The 25,666-nt window shown below is 39.0% G+C and overlaps 1 protein-coding gene across 1 annotated transcript in view; it reads left to right on the top strand.

The window, feature by feature from the left end:
• ARHGAP35 (Rho GTPase activating protein 35) overlaps positions 1-25,666 on the top strand; it is a 136,426-nt gene that overhangs the window by 10,420 nt on the left and 100,340 nt on the right.

The raw sequence follows: 25,666 nt of genomic DNA, 5'->3' as shown, positions 1-25,666 counted from the left end.
ACTGCACATTCAGCTTGGATGGGATGCAGAGACCTATTCTGAGAAGTAAAGTGGTCCTGAGGAAACTAGGAAGAAATGAAAGTGTAACATTTTCCTTTCTTGTAGTCTAATAGTAAATAGGAATCTCATTTGCTGTGTGGGTGGGGGAGCTAGTTGCTGTAAGCCTATGGAGATTTAAATCTTCTGTTTCTTCCCCAAAGGAATGTAGCTGGTGTAGTTTAATCATCCAACCTTTGAGATTCTGCTATGTGGTTTCCCTTAAGGACTGAATGAATAGTAAATCAGCTGAATGGTTTGTGATGAACTCTGGATTGATTACTCAAATATGTTCTACCAATCATAAAATCATATTTCATTGAGAAGGAAGACCATGGTGATTTCTAGTCCTAGATAACTCTCTACAGGAGCATCTGGATTCAAGTGCTGTCTTCCCTTTTTGCTCTCTGTATGGTCTGCTTTGAGCCTGATTTTTTTCTCCTTAAGATCCTCTCTAGTGCTAAATCTTATGACCTTTACCCACATGTGCAACAGTATTTGTAGCAGCCCTTTTCTATAGTGGCAAGGAACTGGGAATTGCCCATCAGTTGGGAAATGACTGAATAAGTTATGGTATATGAATGTTATGAAATATTATTGTTCTGTAAGAAAGGATGATCAGGCAGATTTCAGAAAAGCTTGGAAAGACTAATTGATGCTAAGTGAAGTGAGCAGAACCAAGAGAACATTGTACACAGCAACAACAAGGTTATGTGATGGACTTGGCTGCTGCTGTTGTTGTTTGTTTGCAGGTTTTTCTTCTTTCTTGTTTTTTTTCTGTTTTAATCTGATTTTTCTTGCACAGCATGACAGATGGAAATATGTTTAGAAGAATTGCATATGTTCAATCTAATCAGATTACTTGCTGTCGTGGGGGGAGAGTAGGATGGGAGGGAAGGAAGAAAGATGTGGACCACAAGGTTTTTCAAAGATGAATGTTTAAAATGATCTTTGCATATACTTGGAAAAATAAAATGCTATTAAAATTTAAAAATAAAAAGAATATGACTTTTAACAAATGTTCATCTACCCTTTACTTAGATGTCACTAATGACTGGGAATTTAATCGCGTAGAAGCTTTTTATTCTTAGCTTCTTTCTATTGTGCATTCCTTATTGAAAGAATCATGACTTCTTACTTTTCCTGGAGAAAAGTTTTTAATCTTGTCCTCATTCTTAGCACTTCTGAGCTTTTAAGAAAGGTAGTTAAGAGAAGAAGGTTAATTGGCTGTTCTCTTTTTCTTTTGGTTACTAGAGAATGAGATAAAAATTCAAATTGCAGGATGAATAACTTACATTAGGGTTGAATAACTTACATAAGGCATTAAGAATAGCTTCCTAAGTAAAATTATTCTTTGAGGATCCTGAAATAAGTTGCTGGGAAAAACTCAGTTTCATAGAAAGGGTCATAGAAAGTAGTAAGGGACCATAATGGAACTACAACCTTCTGATTGCTTCTCCTTTTACAATTCCACGCAAGGAATCTCAAAGGTTGCAAGATGTCAGAATGTCTGCCATTTTCAAGCATGGTACATGCTGGGTATGATAATAGTATTGTGTTGTAGGGATCTACAGTTGTGTTATCAGGTTACAGATCTGTCAGACTTTGAACTAAGCTGCTGGGGCAGCTAGGTGGCACAGTGGATAGAGCACCAGCCCTGAAGTCAGGAGGTCCTGAATTAAAATCTGGCCTCAGACACTTAACACTTCCTAGCTGTGTGACCCTGGGCAAGTCACTTAACTTCAATTGCCTTGCAAAAAGGAAAAAAAAAATGCACACAAAAAAACATGAATTAGAAGGCTTACATATTCATTTTTGTGGAGCTCTAAGAGTGACAAAGGTCTTTCCCAAGCAATAGTGAGTGTAGATGTTAGCTGTAGTTTACAGATGAATACACTGAGGTTCAGAGAGGTTTGCTCTTCATCACTAAAGTGAGTGAACTCAAATCCAGGTTTTCTGACTTTTGATCCAGTGGATATTGCTCATTATGTGTATCACATAATGTAGTGTGATATAGACATTGTACACTAAGGTGGTAATTTTGCCTGGCGGTCTTACTGCTTAGGAGATTTCTCCTTTTTCTGAAAGTTCTTTGGGTACAGTATATTTTATTGCTTTCCTCCTGATTCCTTGATTATTTAGCCATGTTAAAGATTTGTAGGTGAGCTACTGGGTCATTTTTATTTCCATCCCACCTTCCCACCCCTTTTATTACAAGAGGATTCTTCTGGCCTTTGTATTGATGTTTATAAATTCTAAATGCTTGTCTTAGCAATGTGTATTAATTAGCTCATTGCTGACTCCTCTTAGTACTTTCTCCTTGACAGATTTTGTTGATGGATTGCTAAAATCCTCTGAATAAATGAATGGATTACACTACTAATGTTCTTGGCAAAATAATAACAGAAAGAGAACTGTCAGTTTTCTGTGAATCCTGTGGTCATTACTGTTTTATTCTGATTTCAACAGGCAATAGTTAAAGGTTGTCATGCATTGGGGGAATTGAGTTGCTGAGGTTTAGGTTGTAAAAACTCAATCTTAGGTTTCTATTTGCTTGAATTTGAATAAAGTTTAAGTTCTAAGTATTAAATAGCTCATTCAATAAGAATAGAAAGCAGGTAAATTATTGTAGGTCAGATTCCTTTATAAGGCTGAGACATTCTACTTGTTTAACTATAATGGAATTCTGTTCTAGTGAATGAATTTGGTACAGTCAGTTCATTTACAGACATGAGGGAGGAGATTAGAGACCATTCCCAAAGAGGATCAGTTTAAGCAACTAGGATAACTCAGGTTGATTGGGAGAATACTCACCCTGAACATGGTAGATGTTGAATTTGTGGATGATGTGGAAGTAGATGCTATCTGGAACATGAAAGGAGCTGGGGTTATCACTGAGATGAAGAAGGGATGAATTGTCTCCTGTAGGAGTTCACAGTCTGTCAGGAGTATATGATATGTACACAAATAACAGCACTAGCAAATAGAACCCAAGTGCATATGAGAAGGACAGACAGTGTCACTCAAGATGTGAAAAAGGAAGGATTATTTTTGACAGAGAAAGTGAGTGGGGATGGCAGGCTTCACTGAGAGGGTTGTGATATTTGAGCTTAGTCTTGAAGGACAGGTAGGGTCTCAGTAGTCTACTGAGAGGAAAGGAAGATATTATGGGCAGGAAATTGAATCAGTAAACAGAATATTTTAGGGTTAGAGTAGGAAAAAAGCTACCCTTTTGGTGGGTTCCCTCCAAAGGAGAAGATAGTCTTTAACCACTAGGATAACTAGGATAACTCTGGTTGATTGGAAGAACACTTACCCTGAACATGGTAGATGTTGAATTTGTGGATGATGCATACCTCCAAGAATTATAGAAGTGACTCCAGTGAGCCTTAGCTATCATTTGGTTATAAACAGACTAAATTCCAAAAAGGAAAGTAACTGATCCAGGTTTACACAGCTGATCAGGGCTCCTGGCTCCCAGTTTAGTGGTCTTTCTAGTATCCTACTGTGCACACTACTACTCCATCCTGGAAGCATTTTGAATTTTTTGGATGACTTCAATTTCTTAAACTTATAGAAAAGAAATCACCTACTATCTAGATGACTAAAGAAATTAATCAATGAATTCAAGTCATTAAGAATTACAACAATAATATTTCTGCCAAGGGGTCTGACTACACTCTCAAAAAGCTTCATCAAGTCTTATTACTTTGGATTAACATACCGATTATCACAAGGCTTTTTTGAACTTTTGAGAGGACATTCCAAGTATGTTATAGACCATAAACCTAGTACTAGTATTCAAGAGGGCATGGCTCTTTTTCATGACGTGGTGGATTCTTAACTAGCTTAGGAATTAGGGTATCTTCAAGAATCATCATTTACTTTTGAGCCTTTTTCCTGCTTTGATAGAAATACATTTATCATTGAAATGGAACCAAATTTGGTTCATGAATAATCGATTTCTTGGGTAAAAACAAGGCCTAGAATGACTCATTGAAATTTTAATATTTATCAAAGTCAAACTATATCAAAGTTATATACCTTACAAAAATATATAAGTGATGAATTGTCAAGCCAAAGTAATGGAGTTGTTACTTGGAGCTAAATCCAAGTTAGAATAATCTAGCTCAAAATTACTTGAATTTTTAGAAATATTCTGGTAGCTAAAGAATATGTACATATAGAAAAATAAAATCATAAAACCTTAGCAATAGGAAGGGCCTTGGGGAAGAGAATGTCCAAACTGTCAGGGACTTTTGGATAGGACAATTTTCAGTATTAGAAAGCAGCTTAAAAATAAAAAAAAAAAAAAAAGTGGAATGCTAAAAATACGATCAGATTATTATAATAGAAAATATTTACACATTACTCTTACTATTTGCAGAGTGTTATGATCACAGTTCTGTTCTGAGAGGGAGAGAGCTTCCTGCACTATCTGTGTTTTACAAAAGAGGAAATAGAGGCTCAGAGAGCTAATAGCTAGTAAGTTTTAGAGATGGGATGGGAAACCAAGAGCCTTAAAAGCAATTTTCTGCTCATTCCTTGTATCATACTGCTTTTTGTTCTAGAACTTATTATATTATAGAAAAACTCTCCAAAAATGACTTAGTGAAAGCTTTCATTAAATGCTTAATATGAGCAAGGTGTTGGGAGAAGATAAAAAGAAATGCAAGCTATTGTTCCAGCCGTCGTGCTGTTTATAACTTGTTAGAAGATTGTATATATTTCCTCTCCCTTTGAAGGGAATTGCAAATTTTCCCCAAATCTTTGGGAAAGAATAAATATTTATCACATGAGCAGAGAGTGAACAACCTGTACGAGACCCTTGGACTGGTCTATTTGCTGAGCGTAGCTAGAAAGAAATGATCACTCTGGGTTAATTGGAACAGCCCTTTCAGATGGTTATCTTCATTAGATAGCAAGCTTCCTTTCCCTTTCTGATGAGGCTGACTCATGCTCTAGCGCCTTAATTTTATTTTTCCAATGAGGAGGACAAAAAGGGCTGGTCCCACAGAAAGGAATGGAGTTCTCAGTTGGGTGATGAGCAGTGGCCAGTTCCTTTTTGGCCACTCCTAGTAATCAGACATTGACCCAGTACTTTAGGCACACAAGCAGCTGTGGTGAGGAGTATTGGTATCTTTGTTCTCCTGGAGGAAACAGGTTTTATTCCAGACTGATGTGCTCAGGGCCCCAGGAGGGATGTCGGAGCCAGGGCTGGAGCCAAGGTCTCTTGATTGCCAGGCCCCCTGCTCTTCATCCTATACCACACTGCCTCTCTTTGCTTCTCTTGTGTGTCTGAGGACTGGAGTTTTGCATCCTGCCGGGCACTGACACTTTCTGACAGGATGACTGGGACATGATCCCTTCCATCTTTAAATGGAGGTGCCAGTGTTGTCTGTGAAGTCATTGGAGCATTTGTAGTGCTGCCTTGGGTCAGAAACTGACCATTAAAAGTCTTGAGAGAATATCTACAAATAGACACAAATATGTCATTGTTTATTTACCTAGAACTTATTAAAGGAGGCATACAGGCACTCCCAGTTTATGTAGACTGCGGCCCTTTCACCCCTGAGGATATGATCTTCTTGAGCTGTTGTGGCTGGAGTTGGCTCATCCTCCATCCTTTCCAGCTTGGTAGGCCCTTAGGTCCCATTGGCCAGGCCTTTGAAAACCAGGGTCAGGCAACAGGGGAAGAGCAAAAGGTGTGGGCGTGTAGCAGGGATGGCAGGGCAAGTTTGAGTTTTAGAGAGCGAGTTGCCTTTGCCATCAGAAGTCGTGGGGCCCTCTCGGGGCTCTGATTTGGCGGTACTTGGATTATGCTGAGAGAGTTTCTTCACCTGAGCTCAGCTGCAAGGGCCTTGTTCAGCTTTGAAATCATTTGTGGATAGGCCAAGGCCGTGACCTTGCTTCCTGGGGCAAAGTGCCACCTGTGACGTTCTTGCTCTCCCCAGTCTCAGCGCAAGATCATCTGGCCACAAATTATAAATGAATTGGGAAGAGTAAAGTGCTGATAAGAGCCTCAGAATCTTGGGATTATTTCTTAGCTGATGATTGAGCTTGCTTTGGTGACAGGACCTGCAGGGAGAAGAGCACTGGGCTAGTGTTGGGGACACCTTGGGACAAAGTCTCAGCTCAGTCATTAATAAGCTGTGGACTGGGGTGAGTCACTCATCTCTTGCCTTATTTTCCCCATTTGTTAAATTAATGGAGTTATTTACCCACTAGGGATTCTGTAGAGAGAATCTATTTCTGCATTGAGAGAGAAATTTCATTTAAGGTGACCCCTTTCTGTCCTATTCAGTTCTGAGAGTCTATGATAGAGTTGCATGATCTGTAAAATGGGGGTGAGAACTGTCCTACCACCCTATGCCAGAGTTGGGGTATGGGACAGATTAGATTGTATATGGGAAAGTTCTTGGAAAACTATATAATAAGGCATTTTACAAATATAATAATAATATTTATTACTTTAAAGATATCCATGATCATTCACCAAGTCAGATGCAACCCTGACTTGCAGAATTTAGCCCTATCAGTCTTTGTCCTTCCAAGAAAGATGTTCCATCAGCAGTGACAGTGCTCAGATCATCTCTGATTTGGGTTCCATGGACTGGAATGGGGTAGCATGAGAGGAGGATTTTAGGGAAGCTAATCAGTCACACTTTGGCTCTTTGAGATTTCTAAAGTTGTCAAGTAGAGAGTTTCACTGTCCCCATTTTGTAGATGAGGCACCAAAAGGTTAGGCAGGGGAAGGGACTGTCATCTTTAGGTCAGTGAGGTGGCTGGCAGTAGGTAGATCTTAGTATTTCTGACCTTTGAGATTTAATTGCTCCAAATAGATTTGGAAGCCTGGGTTATTTTAGTAAAGAGATCCTCCGAGTACAAATTCAGCACTCTTTTCTCCACTATGCCATAAGGGAGATTGTAATCTGAGAATGGGAGACCATGTTAATTGTAATGGGACAACAAATGCAGACACAAGGACCGCAGACCTCGAAGTCAGAAGAGCTAGACTCTGTGATAGTGGGGTCTTGGACAAACCTAGTCGTGCCTTAGTTGCTCCCCACTTTTGCTGAATTTCCAGGATTGGACACATTTCACATCTGCCAGCCCTCCTAAATGATCCAGTCTTGTGAATTATTTGCACACTTCATTGTAAGCAAATTGAAGCAGTTAAGAGTCTTGCCAGAGGTCTCTCAGAACCCAGTGCTAAACTATATTTCTGAAGTTCATTTTGGGATTAATTTTCTAAATATGAAACAGCAGACAGAAGCAGTGGATTGGGAAATCCCCAAATACCATGGGGTTTAAGAACCATGCCTCAACCCCAGATCACTGGCTCTTGTTGATTGGCTAGCCACTGGTTGGAGCCCCAGCCTCATTTGGTCATTGTTTGGGCTGCACATTTCAGAGTAAATAGCAGTTGTTTCCCATTTGGCCAGAAACCCCGAGGTTCTTCCACTCTCTGACTGATTTTATTTTTTTTGGACCATGAGGCTAACCCCATTTCTTACATAGTTCTAATCACTGAATGGCACTTGAGACAAACCGACCTGGGAAAGGCTTCAGCTCCAAAAGGCCAAGGACTCCCAGTGCACCCTGGGGTATCTCTGACTCTATGTTGCCACTGGACCTAGAGGAGGAGAGAGTTGACCTCTCATGGCCCTGCCTCCATCACACACGGCACAAACCTCCATCAGCTGTCGGGGGCATTGAAGGAGAAGCCCAAGTGTTCAGGGCTGTAGAATCCCCAATGGTGTAGACCTGGACCTTCCCTCTTCCCAAATCCAGAGGGTTTTAGAAGGGGGGTGTCTTTAATCAGGAATAGCATTTTACAAAAAAGATGATCTTGTTGAAAGGAACCACTGAGAAGATAGATCATGTTAAAGATAACGAGATGCTCTTAGAACATAGAATTGGAAAATTCCTTAGAACACGGAACACAGGTTGTGAGGGATGATAGGGCTTTCAGAGATTATCCCATCCATTCTTCCTGCTTCACAAGTGGACCTGAGGTCAGGGACATGGCCAGGGTCACATAGCAGGGTAGAATAAGGATTTTATGAATGTACTGACACAGCGGCTCTCTTTCAGAATGCTATCAGTCACTCAGCAAATGTTTATTAATTTCCGGCTATGTGCCAAGCACTGGGCTAAATTCTGGGAACACAGAAAAGGCAGAAATATGGTCCCTGTCCTCAAGGGGAACAACATGATGCCATTGTATATCTCAAGATATATACAGTGTGAATAGGTCCCCAATAGGGCTGAGGGAAAGGGAAGCCAAGGAAGGATTTCAGTAGAAGGCTGGACTGAGCTGAGTCCTGAAGGCAAAGAGAGTGAGGGGAGAGCAGTGCGAATGTATGCAGTTAGGGGACTCTGTTAGTAAGTCAGGGGAGCTGGACTGCAGAAAATCCACTGAGAGCAATAAAGGGTAAGAAGAGAAAGAAAGGAAAGGGTCATATCATGAAAGACTTTCAGTGCTCCCTGGAGGATCTTATATTTGGTCCTGGAGAGTGTAGGGAGCCATTTAATCTCCTTTCTAGATATACTTAGGAGGAACTGGCTGCATTGGTAGTTGCTGCTTTGTGGAGATTCAAGAATCTCCACTGCAACTGTGTCACTTTGAGCATAGATTGAGAATCCGTTTGTTCTGTATGAGGGAAATTGGTCTCCATACTCTAAAAATGGAGAGGGAAGGATGAACTTAGGATGTATTCTGCCTCTGAAATGATCGTTCACAGATTTTAATAGCTTGGGGACAAAGGCAACTTTCCCTTTAATTATCAGATCAGATCAGTCATTTACAGTTTTATTAGCACAAAAACCAAAGGACTTGGGGAATGACTTGATGTCCTGAACTACTTTCTCTTTTTAAGTAAAACTCCCATTTCTAATTGATCTTTGGGGCTGTTTACCTCTTCTTTCTTTTGGACTTTAAAATGGAATTGATTTTGTTGTGTTAACATTTTGCAGAGGGTGGATGAGGAAAACTTCCTCATGTGCCTCTCTTCCTCTCTCTGCCAGAATCAAACAGCCGGCAGAAATGAAGGTGTCATTTGGGGTTTTCACAGGGCATTGGTTTTAGGGAGGATGTTTGCAGGGTCACAGGAGCTGCAGATGGAAAGGGTCTTACAATTTTGTCTACTCAGAAGTCTTCCTGTTACAGATTAAGAAAACTGAGGCCTAACAGGAAAATGACTTGTTTCAGTCATTGATTTATCTAGCCATGTGCTTCAGCTCTATATCAGAGCCATGGCCATTGCTTCTCCTTGTGACTTTTTCTGCATATAAAAGTATTGGTTGGGATTGCTCAAGTTCAGTGGGGAAGTATGTTGAGTGGATTGAGAGCCACCTTGGAGTCTAGTAGACCTGAGATTACTCCCAGGGCCCTGGGCAGTAACAAGGTTTTTCAGGGGCCCGAGCAACCCTTGCAGAACAGCCACAATCTGCATTGGTACAGGACATTTCCTCCCTGGGAATTCTCTGAATTATTGAAATCACAGATTCAGAGAGAAAAAAAGGGAGGGAACAGCAATATTGGGTGTAATAGATTGAGCCCTGGACTTGGGATTAGAAGACCTAGATTCACGCTAGCCATTTACTAGCTTTACAACTTTTGGCAAGTCCTTAACTTTACTGGGCTACAGGGTCTTAATGCGGAAAAATGAGAATGGTCAGTGTCTTCTCTACCTTGCAGGGCTGTTGTAAGGCTTAAATGAAATGATTGATGTGAAATTGTTTTTTAACTGTAAAGTAATAGTTCCACGTAAGCTATAATTAGGTTTCTTCATGAAGCTGGTCTCAGTTACACTGAATTTGGTAACAGCATTTACTATTGGCTGTGGGTGAAACTGTGCCTGCACCCATCAGCTTGAGTGCTGTCAGTGTGCTTTCAGGCGGCAGTATGATTAAAAAACTCTGGAGGAGAGATTAAAATACCTTGATTTTTAAGATTTGCCTATCCCAGTCATAGCTTGAAGCTCTCCTAAATCACACTTTTTAACTCACTTTTGTACATACTCTTTTTTTAAAAAAGGATTAAAAACGAGGAAGGCTGAATTATTTAAGATACTATCTTGATTTTATCATCTGTGAAATGGAGATAACCCTGCCTGTCCTGCCTAACTTGCAAAGATGTTGTAAGAATTTGAATGGGATGCTATCCTGGAGAGCAAATGAATCACTTACACTTGTAATACACCAGAGGATCTGGGACCTCATTGAAAGGGGTATTCACATCATTCACATCTTCCTGTCCTATGGAAGGGACTTTGTCTGTGACTTCCTCTAAGTCTAAAATATTGAGGTTTCTAAGGATTCTCCTGATACTAGGTGAAGGCTGAGGGAGTACCCCACTCTCTCCATCTTTTATTTCTTGCTATGTTCCTGTATCATCTTTTCTTCTTATTTTCTCTGACGGTATCTTTTATATTGCTTGTCTTACGTCATTATTTGTAATGTTCACATTTATGAGACAACTACATTGCCTTTTGGGTTATTCTGCAGTTCAGAATTTCTTTATTAATTATTGATAAGTAGTATAATTAAGATTGTTTCCAGTCACCCTTCTTTGACAGACTGGCTTTAATGGAAGGAAAAAGATGCCCAGGTAATTTAAATCTGTGTAAATTTTGAAATGACTTATGTAAGCTATTAAGGTTTGCAAAGTGAGTTGTTTTCTTTTAATCTACATTTCCATGATTTATTTCATGAATTGCAGTAAAAAGAAAGTTTTATTAGCCAGTGGCCAATATTCTGATGTTAAATTAACCCTCTTTGAATTTAACTAAAGGGAAGGGGAAGGGGATAACCCATTTTATAGGGTCTATTTTGTGCCTGGATGTGCTAGCATTTTACTAATATTTTTTCATTTGATCCTCGTGACAGTTGAGGAGACCTTAGAAGTGTTGTAATTATTTCCATTTTACTGTTGAGGAAACTGAGGTAACCAAGGTCACACAAGTAGGAAGTGCCGGAGATCAGATTTGAACTCCAATCTTTCTGACTCCAGACCCAGTGCTTAGAGCTAGCTGTCAATCTAGACTGTTCTTCTGGCATAGGCACTAATGTGGATCCCAGATTCTTTGCTTGGGAAGGTCCTGTGAGATTTTGGTTGCTTCATGTCATAATCTTGAAAACCCAAGTTCACTCTTCATTTAGTAAATAAAATTTAGTAATAAAATTATAATAAAATGTTCATCAAATTAAAAGTTTTTAGGAAGGATTTTTTTTTTAGAAAGCAATTACTATTAGCAACATTCCAAAGCCCCAAAGCATACTTAAGTGCCTTGTGAATCACCAAAGATCTGTGTTTGTTCTAAGTGCTAAATGTATTCCATGCTCTCATTTTTGGAAAAGTTGCTGACTTCTTTGATGATTTGGGATGACGGGATGGTCTGCTACACAGATGATGTCATTTGCTGAGCACTTTTGTTCAGTTTGAATTTAGTGTTTTTGGTAGTCGGAGAATGCCCACTAGTGAGCTTAGATGCACAGTTTCACAGAGGGCAAGCCTACCTACCTGGTGGCCGGAATGCCCAAGTGTCAAGTACTAAAGACTACATCATTTCTCAGGGAACCAGTGACTGCTCTCCCAAAGCGTGCTTTCTGGCATTTTGACCGATTATTGTCAGGGATGTTTGTTACAAAAGCCAATTTGTACCCTAGGTAAGAGTTGAAATAGATTGCTTCTGAGAATCCTTTTAAATCTTAATTAAGGTTATTCTGTGAAAGTCTCTTTCCTTTTTTGGGCCTCAGTTTCTCAGTCTAGAAAATGAGATGATCTCTCATGTTCTCAGCTCGGTCACTCTGTGATCTGAGTACAAAAAAAAGACAATAACAGATGACCCAGTTGAATCAATCAGACCTGAAATCTCTGTGAGAAGCAGATGTCTTTGTTTGGCCTTTGGGTTTTACATTCCTGAAAAGGTTTCCATTTCAGAAGGTGCTTTTGTTCTTGTAGAACTAGGTTAGGAACTGAAGGAGAGCACAGGTGTGGTCTTAATAGGTGTTAACCCTGCAGGGATTTTTTTTTTTTTTTTTTTGGTACACAGTACTTTTTCCTCTGTCAGAGTCTTCCCCTATCTTTATCTTGGCCTAAAGTAATGCACCAATTTATTTGAGATTCAGATATAGCTCCAGCAATTGGTTAAGAGCACTTAGACAGACTCTCCGGAGCCAGGAGTTTGAAACTTCTCCAGATTGACTCAGCTCTCCATGCTTCCCTTGAACATGAGAGTAGAGGTCCTAGACATTTTTAATGCCTGGCTTTTGTGGTTTTCTTAAAAGTAGGAATTTTCCATCACTCTCCCATACAGCAGTGTTGAATTACCACTACCTTATTTTCCCCCAAATTGAAAGGTGTTTTATTGTTGTTGTTTTTAAGTACTAAGAAAGGTACTTTTAATTAGCTAGAATTAGCCTTACACAGAATCTCTCCCAATCTTCTTTTAGAAATAGGTACACTAAGGGAAGAAGGAAGACAGAAAAGGGAGGGATGAGGATAGATGGGGAAGGAAGAGACTTTCTCAGGTGATAAAATAAAGGTGCAAAAGAAGACCAACTAAATCCCAGTTCTGTTCTGTTGAGTCCCATCTCAGAGACTGAGATAACTCCTCTGGGAGATGTGACACTTAGGTCCACAAAGAGTAGGGTAACTATTTAGTTTTCACAATCCAGTCTTAATGGTTATTGAAGTTTTATGTTAGTAATCATTTATCAGCCAGCATTTAATGAGCATCTCCTATGAATTTGGGACTAAAAAATTCAGAGACACAGAAAATTTAATCTCTTTTCAAGGAAGTAAAAATCTAGTTGGGGAGACAGTCATCAAACATAACATGTTAGAACTAAAAGGGAACCACATTAGTAAGTCAGACAGTATTCTTCTAGCTTCTTTTAGCCAGAACATAACTACATGTTAGGGAGTCGAAGGCAAAGCCTTCCCTTCTAACAAAAAGCTTACATTGTAATAGATGAGACTATATCCATATATGTAGGTATATACAAGACATAAAGCATGGAAGCAAGATAACCTTGGAGAGCACCAAGGAATGTCTCCTGAAAAGGGGAGGAAAAAGATTTAGGCTTGCTATATGGTAGGATGTTCTAAGTAATTTGAACCCAAAGCTAAGATCTTACTATACATTTGGAAGTATAGTTTATACATAAATTGGATCCTTTTTTTTTTTTTTTTTTTTAAACACTCTGATGATCTCAGAATAGCCTTATTTCCTCTTTCATTTGCCTCCTATAAGTGTTTTTTTAAGGACCTTTCTTGAAATCAGTCCTTTTGAAAATCACAAAACCTGAGCTGGAAGAGTTCTTAGAGATCATTTAGTTCAGCAGTTCTCAAACTGGACTTCTTTATTTTCTTAAAAATTGTTAAAAACTCCAAAGAGCTTTTGCTTATGTGGGTTATCTCTATTAATATTTACTGCATTAGAAGTAAAACTGATAAAATTTTAAAATATTTATTGATTTATTTAAAATAATCTTCATATTAACATAATTATTGTTTTTTTAAATGAAAAGTAGCTATTTTCCAAAAGAAAAAAATTAGAAGTGTTATTGTTTTTTTTTTTTTTTCTTTGAATTTCTTTAATGTCTGGCTTAATAGCTTAGATTTTCATGTTTGCTTCTATATTGATTCTGTTGTGATATGCTGCTTTGGTTGAAGTATGTGAAGAAAATCTAGCTTCGCACAGATATGTAGCTGGGAAAGGGTTTAGGAGTATTTTAATAGCAAATAATGTCTCTTGGTATCCAACCTCCTAAGTTTTCAGACAAGGAAATTGAAATTTAAGAAATTTAGAAATTCTCCAAAAAAGAGAAAGAAAGAAATTCTCTTCACAGTGTCTGTTTATATATTCTCTCCTCTCTATTCCCTAGTAACATTAACAGATGCCCTTTGGGGAATCAGGAGAAATTTTCTGAGGTAAGTGCTGTGAGAAATGGTCTAAAGGAAACCAGAATTTTGAAAGAAGCCTTCAGAGCTCTTCTTTACCTGATACCATATGCATCCTTGGCAATGGGCCTAGACTGACCTTCCTCCCCATCCTCATCATGCCTGCTTTTAAAAGCACATCTCAAATGCTCACCAAAGACAAAAAGCAGTTTTGATCCTCAGGGAGATTCTCCTCTACTTGTAGCCAGAGAAGTAAATGCAAAATATGCACTATCCACAAAGCTATTGCAGTGAAGGGAGGGCATATCTAATCAGGCCTCTTCTGTGGTGGGGGCTGGGGTTGGCATTTGAGCTTATTTGCCTTAAAGAAAACATCCAGTTGGATCTCATCCAATTGAATCTTTGGTGCACTTAAGTAATATGTTATCATGTTCTATGATAGTTATCTATGTTTGTGTCTAATCACCCTTATAGACTGTGATCCCTTCTGTAAGTTTGCCTGTGGAAAGGAACAAATTCTTGTTTCAACTCTGAACTTCTCCCAGTGCCTCCTAATACAGAACACTATTGGGTATTTTGTTGATTGTTGACTTACCCAAAGTCATTTAGTGACAGAGCTTAAACTAATGCCCGAGTTTCCTGACTTGAGGCCATTGATTTTTTATTTTCATTTTAAAATTACTTTCTTTCCTTCCCAATTGATTGCCTTCTTTGGGGGGAAAAAAGAAAAACAAACTCTTGTAACACAAATATATGTATAGTTCACCAAAACAAATCCTTACATAGGACAAAGTGTCCATTACTTTCCTGTTAGGAGATGATGGGTAGCCTTCTTCATCACTGGTTTTTCATAAGTCTTTTAGAATTCTTAAGTCTTTCACATAAGGTTTCTCTGAACCCATTCTTTTTGTCATTTAAGTCTTAAAGCACCAATAGTATACTATTATATTTCTAATCGGTTTAGCTTTTCTCCATCTAATAGACAGATTCTTAACTTCTAGTTCTTTGCCACTGATTTAAAAAAAAAAAAAAGGTGCTGTAATTATTTGGTACGTGTGAGCCCTTTTTCTTTTTCTTTTTCTTTTTTTTTTTTTTAATATCTTTTGAGTTTGAGGCCTAGTAGTGGATCATTAGGTCAAAGGTACAGTGACTTTAGAGGCATAGTTTCAAATATCATTCCAGAATAGCTGGAACAGTTGACAGCTTTACCATTAGAGGCCCATGATATTTCTCCACACTACTACACTTCGTCTCTTTTTAATGTCGAACTGTTTTGTTACATCCGAAACATGTCACCTCTGCAGGGCCCTGTTTACTTTAAATGACACTGTATCTTAGCCTGATGTCAGTTATCTTGTTTTCTGTGCTTGGTTCTCTCCGCTTTAGGCAATCATGGTTTTTCATTCTGCTTCAGTTTCTAATAGGCTTGTTGGCTATGGCTGATTTCTCTGTCTCAGCATCCATTTCAGGCCTAGGAACTGATTGTTATCACTCTTGATGAAATTCTAAAACTTTTGGGTTGTCATCAGCCACAAGAAGCTCACCTGCCTGCTGGAAGAACATAATTGTGTCCAGGAAGTCAGCTGATAGAGGGTGTGCTTTGTCAAGATCACCAGGTCTCAGTTTACTCTTTAACAAGTTGTGCTCCTTCTCCCCTCCTCCCCCTTCCTCCTTTTCTTTCAGTAACACATTTAATGACCCAGCTGGGGAGAAAGTCCAGGCCATTTGGCCCCTTTCCAAGTGTTCTGATGCCTGAAGCTGTTGATAGTTCTCTGTGCAGAATACCTTCACATATTTGCTGGTTCTCTTGAGTGACTGAAAACATTTTTATCATTTGTAGAAATTTATTTTAATGTACTGGGTAGGAGCTATTATACAGACTTTGAGCTGGCTTTTCCTACCTGCCTTTGCTGAAAAAAATGTTTACTAATGGACAGCTAAGTTGGCAATGAGATACTAGCAGACGCTTTGACAACAAGGTCATTTTTGAAGAACATTAGCTGAGTATTTCACATTCTTGACATTCTTATTGAGTGATAAAAGTTTATGAACTTTTATTAAGTCTTTAAAAACAAATAGTCTTTAATTAGAACTGAGTACCATATAAGTCTTGGTTACTTTTGACAACACTAAGTACCTTGTAATGTGCAATTATAGGTGTGTTTGTGTGTGTATGTGTGTAATATGGATATTGGAGGTTTAGTCAGAATCCATTTGGGACTTGGGACTTTGACATTGACCCATTGCTGCCTAATGGTATAAAATTTAGATGTACAATTTTGTGATTCAGTTATTCATTGTCATTTAGTAAGCATTTATTAAGCACCTATGTACCTGGCACAGTGCTCAGAATATAAAGAAAGACAAAAACTGTCCCTGCTCTCAAGCAGTGCCCAGCCTGATGGAAGAGATCAGAGCAAACATCTATGTACGGACAAGATGTAGCCAGAATACATTGGAGCTAATCTCAGAGGAGGATGCCAAAATTAAGGATGACTTCTTATAGAAGTTGGTACTTTAGCTGAGACTTGAAGAAAGCCAGGGAGGCTAAGGGAGGGAGAAAATTTCAGGCATGGGGGATAGTCAGGACAGATGCCTGGAGGTGGGAGATGGAGGGTCTTGTGAAAAGGATAGCAGAGGAATAAAGTTTAAGTAGACTAGAAAGGTAGACTAGGCTGGGTTAGAATGGACTTGGAATGACAAACAGAAGACTATATTTGATACTAGAGGTAATTGGGAGCTTCTGAAGTTTGTTGAATAGGGGGATAATGGGACATGGTCACATATGCACTTTAAGAAGATCATTTTGATAGCTGAGTAATGGATGGACCAGAGTAGGGAGAGATTGGAGACAGGAAGGCCAATCAATAAGGTATTGCAGTGGTCCAGGTGTGAAGTTAATGAGGGTCTAGCATCTGGTGAGAGAAGGAAGCATATACAAATGGCAGGCTTTGGCAACAGCAACAATCCTTGGATAGGGATAGGAGTGCGGTGAGAGTAAGTGAGGACTTGAGGATGACATCACGTTTGTGAGCCTGCTGTACTGAGAGGATGATATTGCCCATGTAAGTATTGGGAATATTGGAAGTGGGGAGAGCTTAAGGGGAAAATTAATGAGTTCAGCTTTGTATGTGTTGAGTTTAAGATGTCATAGGACTTCTAGTATGAGGTCTTGTAAGCAATTGGAGATGCAGATCTAAAGTAGGAGAGGAGTTGGGGCTGGGTGAATCCTTTTCATAGAAATGATAATTGAATCCCTGGGAGCTGGTGAGATCACTTAGTGAAATTGCTTAGAGAGAGAAGAGTGCAAGAGGGGAAAAAAGAGCCCAGGGCAGAGCCTTGGCCAGGGTACCCATTGTTAGTAGGCCTGACCTGGACAGACTAAGATCTACTGAAGAAATGGGGGAGTGGTTAGAGGTGAGTGGAGAGCAAAAATAGAGCAGTGTTATAGAAACCTAGAGAGAAGAGTATCCAAGAGAAGAAGGTGGCTTAAGTCAGATGCTACAAAGAGATCCAGAAAAATGAAGATTGAAAAAAAAGGTGATTAAGGAGATCATTGGTAATTTTAGAGAGAGCACTAAGCTCGGGGGATGCAAAAAGAGGCAAAAGATAGTCACGGTCTGTTGCAAACAAATATGCACTGACAAACTCTGGGCAGAATAAATAGGAGAAAATTAAAGAAAGGAAGGCCCAGGGTGAAGAAGGAGCAGAGAAGGCTTCCGGTAAAAGGAGGGATTTTGGGACCTGAAGACAGAAAGATCCAGAGGTGGAGTGAGGTGGGAGAACACTTCAGGAATAAGAGCTCCCTCCACAGAACTATCTACAAAGCAGCCAAACTGATTCCTTTATGGAGAGGTAGCTCATTGCCTTCCCAGTGAGCCCATTCTACTTTTTGCCACTCTTTGTTAGAATCCTTAGAACATCTTACCATATAGCAAGCCTAAATCTTTTTTTTTTTCTTTGCTACTTCATCCCATCTTCTTAATTGTCTTCTCTGGGACCAAACAGAACAAGTCTTGTGCCCTAATCTACATGAGAGTCTTTCAGTTCCTTTTTTTTTTTTTTTTTCTTTTGAGCCCTTCAGTTCTTAAAGATAGCTATCCTGTCCTAAGTGTTACTGTTGTCTAGAACCTCTTCAGCTCTTTGGTCAGTGCTCGTGTTCAGTGCCAAAACCTATCTGGTTGTTCTCCAGCCTAAGGTATGACCTCAGAATTGGATTCAGATGGACTTTAACCAAGTCCAAGTCGAGAGCAGTACCCCACAGAACCCCCTTAGTCTTGTACATTGCCTTCCACAATGTGACCTAAGCTTGTATTTACTCAGGTTGCCATAAAACACTGTAGATTGGACTTGTAGTCCATTCAGCCCTCTAGATCTTTTTCAAATGAATCATTGTTTAGGCAGGCCTCTCATACCTTGTACTTGTTCATTTTATTTTGAGGGTCTAATTTTCAGGCTTTACAGTTATCCTGACTACTTTTATTGTGCTATAATTCATCCAAACTTTTAGGCTATTGAGATCTTTTTGGATTGCAGGTCTAGCACTACAAGATAACCTCTAAAGGCATCAAGGCCGCTTCATCTTACGGGATCTGGCTTTTTAACTAGCTTTCCTATGAGTCTGATGTAAATGATAAACCTGCCGTCTGTGCCTTTGTGTGAGACTTTTCTGAAAACTTCCATTAGCACAGGGTCAAGGAAAGATCCTTGAGGTATTCCGCAAAAGACCTCCTGTGTTTCATCCATTCTTGTGCATGTCTTCTTCACTGATGCAAATCATCATCACCAATACTTTTCTGGTGCTTTTAGTTTGCAGAGCACTCAATCTCTCTCACCTCGTTTGATCCCTTCACGTCTTCTTGTGTAGGTGCAGCAGGTGTCATATCAAATGTTGGCTCAGGGGCTCATGGCTAATAAAGTTTTACAGAGAGTATTCAAATCCAGGTCTTAACTGTTGATCCCCAGTGAATTTCATTTTATTTGCTTCAGCTCGGTGCTCTGGCCTGTCCAGTTCCTTTTGGATTCTGACTCTCCTCTAGCATGTTCTTTGTCCCTGGCTACTTTGTGTCATGGGCAGTTTGATGACTATATCCAGGTTGCTGAGAGCAGTGCACAATAGTGCCAAGCTGAGCCCGGAATCATGGGGGTGCTCTACTGGAGAGCTCTTGTCATGCTGACATTGAACCATTCATACTTTCTTTCAGTCTTGCCAGTCATTTATTTGCTTCTGATCCACCTGATTATGTTATCATTCCATCCATCTCCGTCCACCTTCTCCACAAGAAAAGCATGAGATCCTTTATCAAAAGCTTTGTTTATAAGCTTGGTACATTGGTAGAGAATTCCAGTTTAATAATCTTGCCAAAAAAAGGGAATGAGGTTAGTGATGAAGCCCTGGCTCTTTTTAATCACAGTTTCCTTTTCAAGTTGGTCACTAACCACTTTTTAAATGATCCATTCTAGAATTTTCCCAGGAATTAAAATCAAGCTCTCTAGCTCATGATTTTCTGACTGTTCTATTCCCTTAAAAAAAAAAAAAAAATTAGGGACATTTGTCCTGCTTTTAGTCTTCCAGTTTTCTGTGTTCTTTCACATATTACCACCAAAGACAGCATGATAGCTTTTGGCTTCACATCTAGCAGTTCTTCAGGGATCTGAGGTTGTCACCTGGGTCAAATGGCTTGAAGTTATCAAGGGCCGCTAGGTGCTCTCTTTCTAGCACCTCTGTTATTTTGGACGTCAGCTTCTTGTTAGTCATATGTTATTTTCCGTGTAAAGGTCACCTCCTTTGCACAACAAACATCAGAAAAAAATTGAGCCTTCTTTCTGTTCAGTCACCATCATCTCATCTATCCTTTGAACTTCCCCTTTTCTCCCAATATAGTTTTTCTTAGAGTCCTTTTGTCGTCCTTAGCTTTCCTCACCAACTCTAGACCATTCCAAGTTTTAGCAGTTCTGGTAATTATTTTTGTAGGACAGGATTATACTCTTACAATAATCTTTTTAGCTTTGCTTCTCTCTTTATATTTTTTAAAATTTAGGTTGATTATTGAATTTGCTGTGCGTGCATATGAGTTTCTTCAGACAAATTCCTTTTGTCCTTGGAATTGTGCCTTGCTGTTTCAGAACTTCATTCTTGAGTGTGTATATACCTCCTCCCCAGTCCATCTCCTCCCATCTGACTTCCCTGAAGTTGTGGAAGTCACTGATTCCTACCGAGATCTCTTCTGAAGCCTTTGATATTTGCTTTTCCCAAACTTAGGCTCCATTTTAGACTGCACCCAGATTTTTTCTCCATTTCCACGAACTATAGGATGGAATAGTCACTTTTCCCCAGGTTCACATTTCCATCCTGACAAACAGTTCTGTCTCATTAATGAAAATCTGAGCCAGAATAGAATTTCTCTTTGTTGGTTCTTCCCCCATTAGAAGAATGAAATTATCATTAAGACAAGTCAGGCTGCTCTGAGTTTGGCAAAGTGAGAGCTCTCTAACACATGTTTGAATAATTGGAAGTCCCCCCTTTGCTGCAGTCTGTGCCAGGCTTGTGATCTCTTTGTTTCTTCTCCTTGTCCAGGTGCTCTTTGATAGATCGCAACTTTAATATTACATCTGTTTCTCCTCCTTTTGACTTTCACCCAAATACTCTCTCCCTCTGGCTCCAGATTCCTGATTTTTTTTACCAGAATATGGGTTTCATGCCCCCAAGCCTAAGTGGTGCATGTATCCTGAAATTTCTCCCCTTGCGTTAGGACTTCAGATGCCATTGTCTTTGTGTCCTAAACTTTGGGCATTGGTGTGTAGTCACCTGAAACTGTGGGGTACCTTTCTTGAATCCTGTCTTCCATGAATTTCAGGGTGATTTAGCAGCTTTCTTATTCCCTCTGTAACATCCAACTTGAGGGATAAGCTCAGCAGTTTTTTTTCTCTCTGTCTCATCCTATTCAGTGTGTTAATGCTCTCCTGATTCCCCTTAGTCCTCCACTTTACCTCCTTTATTTTATGTTTCTCTTGTATGTGTCCTAGAAACATGGTAGATCCTCATAGGATAACAAGTGATGGATTCTAGTTGAGCCAAGAAATGACTGGTCGACGATATCTGTTGTCTTTGTTTTTAATAATAAAACTGCAAATGCTGCTTTCATTCTTTTTCATTCTTTTTTCTTTCTTTTCTTTCTTAACCATATAATATCTCAAAAAAGAGAGAGTAGAATGGAAATTCTCTGAGAATAGGGATAGTTTCACGGCTGGATTTGGATCTCAAATGCCTCTTCTTTATAGTACATGCTTGATGAATACTTGTTGATTCATTGTAGACTCAGGAATTGATTGCTGATTTGACAACTTTTACAAAGTCAACTTGGGCAGCAGACATGCAGTCTGGTCCTGGGCTCAGACAAAGCAATCCTTTCTAATTTGACCAGGTTGGACCCTTCTATTCTGTAGCAAAGTATCAAAGAAGAGCTTAAGGAGAGGAGGAAAAGACATCAAAAATCTGGTGTCTCATCTAGAGCCCCTGGCAGAGGAGTGAACCCCAGAAGAATCAGGGATTGTGATGACACTGAACAGACAGCCAACCCTTTGGCCCACAGGGACTTAGCACAGTGACTAGCACTTACTGAGAGCTTAACAGATACATGTGGCCCCTTACTTATATACTGTCTTTTGTGGATGTTCCTCATCTCCTGCCATTTTAACATGCAACTTCTGAACTAGCATCACATGTAAGCTGTTTATCCTTTGGGACTACCACTTGCAGTTCCCTTTACATTGAGAAGAAACACTTGCTCCAATATTGCCTCTCATCATAGGACTATGAGGGGTAGAGATGCCAACTGGCTAGTGATATCCTATGGCTTACAAATGCATCGTTTCTGCTTCCCTAATTCCAATGATTGAGTCACCATTTCTTGGGGAATTTCTCTCCTCTTCCCCTCCCCTCCCCCCCAACCCCTCCATTTTGTCATTCCTTGGACACATCTAGAAATTCCCTTTGTTGACATTTCTATGTGTGTGTGTGTCATTTGTGGTTGTGATTGACTTCCAGGTCACCCTTTTTTTTTTTTTTTTTTTCCAGTAGTATTTTATTTTTCCAAATACACACAAAGATAGTTTTCAACATTCACCTTTGCAATTCCTTGGGTTCAAAATTTTTCTCCCTCCCTTCTCCACCTCATCCTCCCCCAAGGCAGCAAACAATTTGATATAAGTTAAACATCTGCAGTTCTCCTAAATATATTTACATATTCATCATGCTGCCAAGTCATACTTATTTTTCTCATTTCATTAGCACCAAACTCACAATGGTTCTTTACAATTCACTCTCTGTCTTCATAATTGACCAGTAGACACAATGGTTTTCTTTTAGATGTTCTGGTCTTGCTCATCTCTCTTCAGCAATTATAATAAACTTCAATTTCACTCTACATCAGCTAGCCTCAGGAATGGCCATTGGGAGTGTCTGCTCCATCATTGTTAGTTACCTTTGTGATTTTGCTTTGTGAAATACTTCTCTGATAGGATTATCTCCTGTCCATCCATTTCCCTCCTGCTTCATTCCCCCTAAACCTGCTTTTCATACTTTTCACAATATTCTTCATTTCTGCTACTCTTCCAGTTTAACTGATCTCACTATGCTTCCCAATTTTTGACCTATTCTGTAGTCTATGTTGTCTTCCTCCCTAATTCTGCTGCCCCTTTGCAGTTCTTCAATCCCACTTTTTTCCTTCTTCATTTCTATATCCTGAGCTACCTAGTAGAGGAAATGTGACAGCATCTTGCCAATTTCCTACACCACAAATTCGTGTTATCTGATCACAGCTGGCACCTCACTGGTACGTGACAAAACTTTGGGGAGTTAGTGACTCCTCCAAAAGAACTTGTCTTCTTTTCTTTGACCTTGATCCTTTGTTAAAACTTCCTTCCATCAGCTAAGTTTATCACCATTATTTTCCAGTCTCTCTGGTTCACATTCTTGGAATTATCATTGACTTAGAGTTATTCCCCTCTCTCACTGACCCACTCAAGTCTTGCCAGTTTTACTTGCAGTGTCTGTTATCTTTCACATATATTCCCCTCTTCCCTCTCTATTCACACTACTATTATATTGATTGTGTATTGATATCATATTGATTCTTTTTGGAGTGCTGCAGTTACCTTCTAGTTTGTCATCTTGTTCTCTACAGTCCTTTCTTTACACAGCCACTACAGTTTTCCTGTGGTGTAAATCAGTGGAACAGAATGTATATGCCAGTGATCTAAGCGAACATGCAAAGATCAGTTTTTGACAAACTTTCAACAAATCCAAATTGGAAAAAGAATGAACAAATTTGAGAAAATTGATTATCAATTTTTTATAACTTTTATTTTCAAAATACATGCAAAGATAATTTTCAACATTTACCCTTGTATTCCATGTTTTTCTTCCTCCTTCTCTACTCCCTCCCCTATTCCCCAAATAATCCAATATAGGTTAAACATGTGCAATTCTTCTAGACATATTTCCACATTTATCATGCTACATAGAAAAATCAGATCAGAAAGGGAGGGAAATGAGAAAAAAATAAACAAACAAAAAATAAAAAAGGGGAAAATACTATGTTGGGCTCCACATTCAGTTCATATTATAAGTCCTTTCTTCCTTTAACATGGTAATTGATAAAACTGACTGTGGCTTTAAAGTATTTGAATTGTTTCTGGCTGCTTGAAGTATTCCCCTTTGACCTGAGAGCTCAGGAAATTTTTCTTTCATTTCATTCAGGTGATAATGAATTCTTTCAGTTTCGATTTTACCATATAATTCTAGGATATTAAGGCAGTTTTCCTTGATAATTTCTTGAAATATGTTGTCTAGATTCTTTCTCAGATGTTGCAGAAATTCTTTTTTTCCTTTTCTTTTTCTTCCTTCCTTTTTTTTTTTTTTTTTTGTTGTTGTTGTTGTTGAGGCATTTGGTTAAGTGATTTGCTCAGGGTCACACAGTTAGGAAGTTAAATGTCTGAGGGCAGATTTGAACTCGGATCCTCCTGACTTTAGGTCTGGTGCTCTATCCTCTATGCTACCTAGCTGCCCCAGGTTCAGCAATTCTTAAATCACTTCTCTTCATTCTTTTTCTAAATCACTTATTTTCCTGATGAAATATTTCACATTTCTTCTCTCTCTTTTTTATTCTTTTTGGCTGTTTTATTGTTTTTTGATATCTTGTGGAATCATTTTTTATTTGCCTACTTGTGATTTTTAAGAAATTACTTTCTTTGGTGAGCTTTATCTCTCTTTTCCTATTTGATCAAATGTGCTTTTTAAGGAGTTCTTGTCATTATTAAATTTTTGTACTTAATTTCCATTTGATCAATTATTTAAAAAAATATATATATATTTTTGGTTACATTTTGAATTTCAAGCTGTTTCCCTCCCTCTCTCGAAACCCCATACTAGAGAAAACCAATATTTGGCTAATTGTTTTTTAAGGTGTTTTTGAGTCTCTTCACCCAGCTGTCAATGGTTTTTTTTTCCCATAATTTTCTTCCTTTGTTCTCATTTTTAAAATTTTTGACTTTTTCAGATATTCTTATTGGGCATGTATCCAATTCCCATTTTTCTTTGAGACTTTGCTTATTGATTTCATTATCTTCTTTTGAATTTGTGTCTCATTCTTCTTGTCACCATAGTTGCTTTTTAAAGTTAGTTTCTTTGCTTGTTTTTTCACCCTATTTCTTGATTTTGAACTTCTGTTTCTGGTATGCAAGAAAGGGGCACTATCTCAAATTTCTGGCTTTTTCATACTACTATTACCAGAATTGAAAGTTTTCAGAGTAGTGTGATCTGGGGAGAGATGTGGTCATTGCACTCTAGTCCTTACCCAGAAAGGGTCCCTGATTCCTTAGGAATGAAATTTGATACTGCTCCTTAGGAGCTTCCTTGGATCAGAAGTGATAGTGCTCTTTAAGGCTCCCACCTCTTGACTAAAAGTACTCTTTTCCACTCTGGAACCATATATGACCCAGAAGTGGTATGGGGTATATGCCAAACATTGGTTTGTGGAACTCAGGGGTCCCCTGCAAACTCCTTCAGACCAGTGGCCAGATCCCCTTCCTAGCTCTGGCTTTAGAACCTTCAGGGCTCCTGCTGCTTCTGTTGACACTACCTAATTCCACCACTGTGTTTCACTCTCAAGGAAGCTGGGCCAGCCTCCTCTGCCATGACACAGAGATCTCCTTTTCCTATATCCTAAGTTTTCTTGGGCTGGAAGAATGTTTCCCTTTGACTGCTGGCTCTGCCACTCCAAAATTTGATTTGAAGTATAATTTTAATGTTGCTTGGAGTTGTTTGAGTGCTTTCTCTTCTCTGCCATTTTGATCCCAACCCCTAGAACTAGATTGCAGATCATTTTAAAAAATACTTAACCTTCCCAGTAAATTAAAGTGATATAAAGCACACACATGGTCGACAGAGGAGTTTGAGGATCAGGCAGAAAGGTAGGAGAGAAAGTCCAGAGAAAATATAGCCCAAACTCCAATCAGCAGCTTCCATTGCTGCTGAGACATCAAGAAGGATCAGGAAGACAGAAATGTCAATAAAAATGATTTCATTTAGAAAGAGATGATTGGACAAAGAATCCTAATGAAAATTAAAGGAAAGAATTGTAAATGTGTTGATACATTTATGCATGAACATTGACTTAAATATAAATATTAATTTAAAAAAACTTTACTGGTTTCCTA

Source organism: Antechinus flavipes, chromosome 3 (genome assembly GCF_016432865.1).
Source record: "Antechinus flavipes isolate AdamAnt ecotype Samford, QLD, Australia chromosome 3, AdamAnt_v2, whole genome shotgun sequence".
NCBI classification, from domain to species: domain Eukaryota; kingdom Metazoa; phylum Chordata; class Mammalia; order Dasyuromorphia; family Dasyuridae; genus Antechinus; species Antechinus flavipes.
The sequence above is the reverse complement of the archived record's forward strand: the minus strand, read 5'-3'. Positions and strand labels throughout refer to the sequence as shown.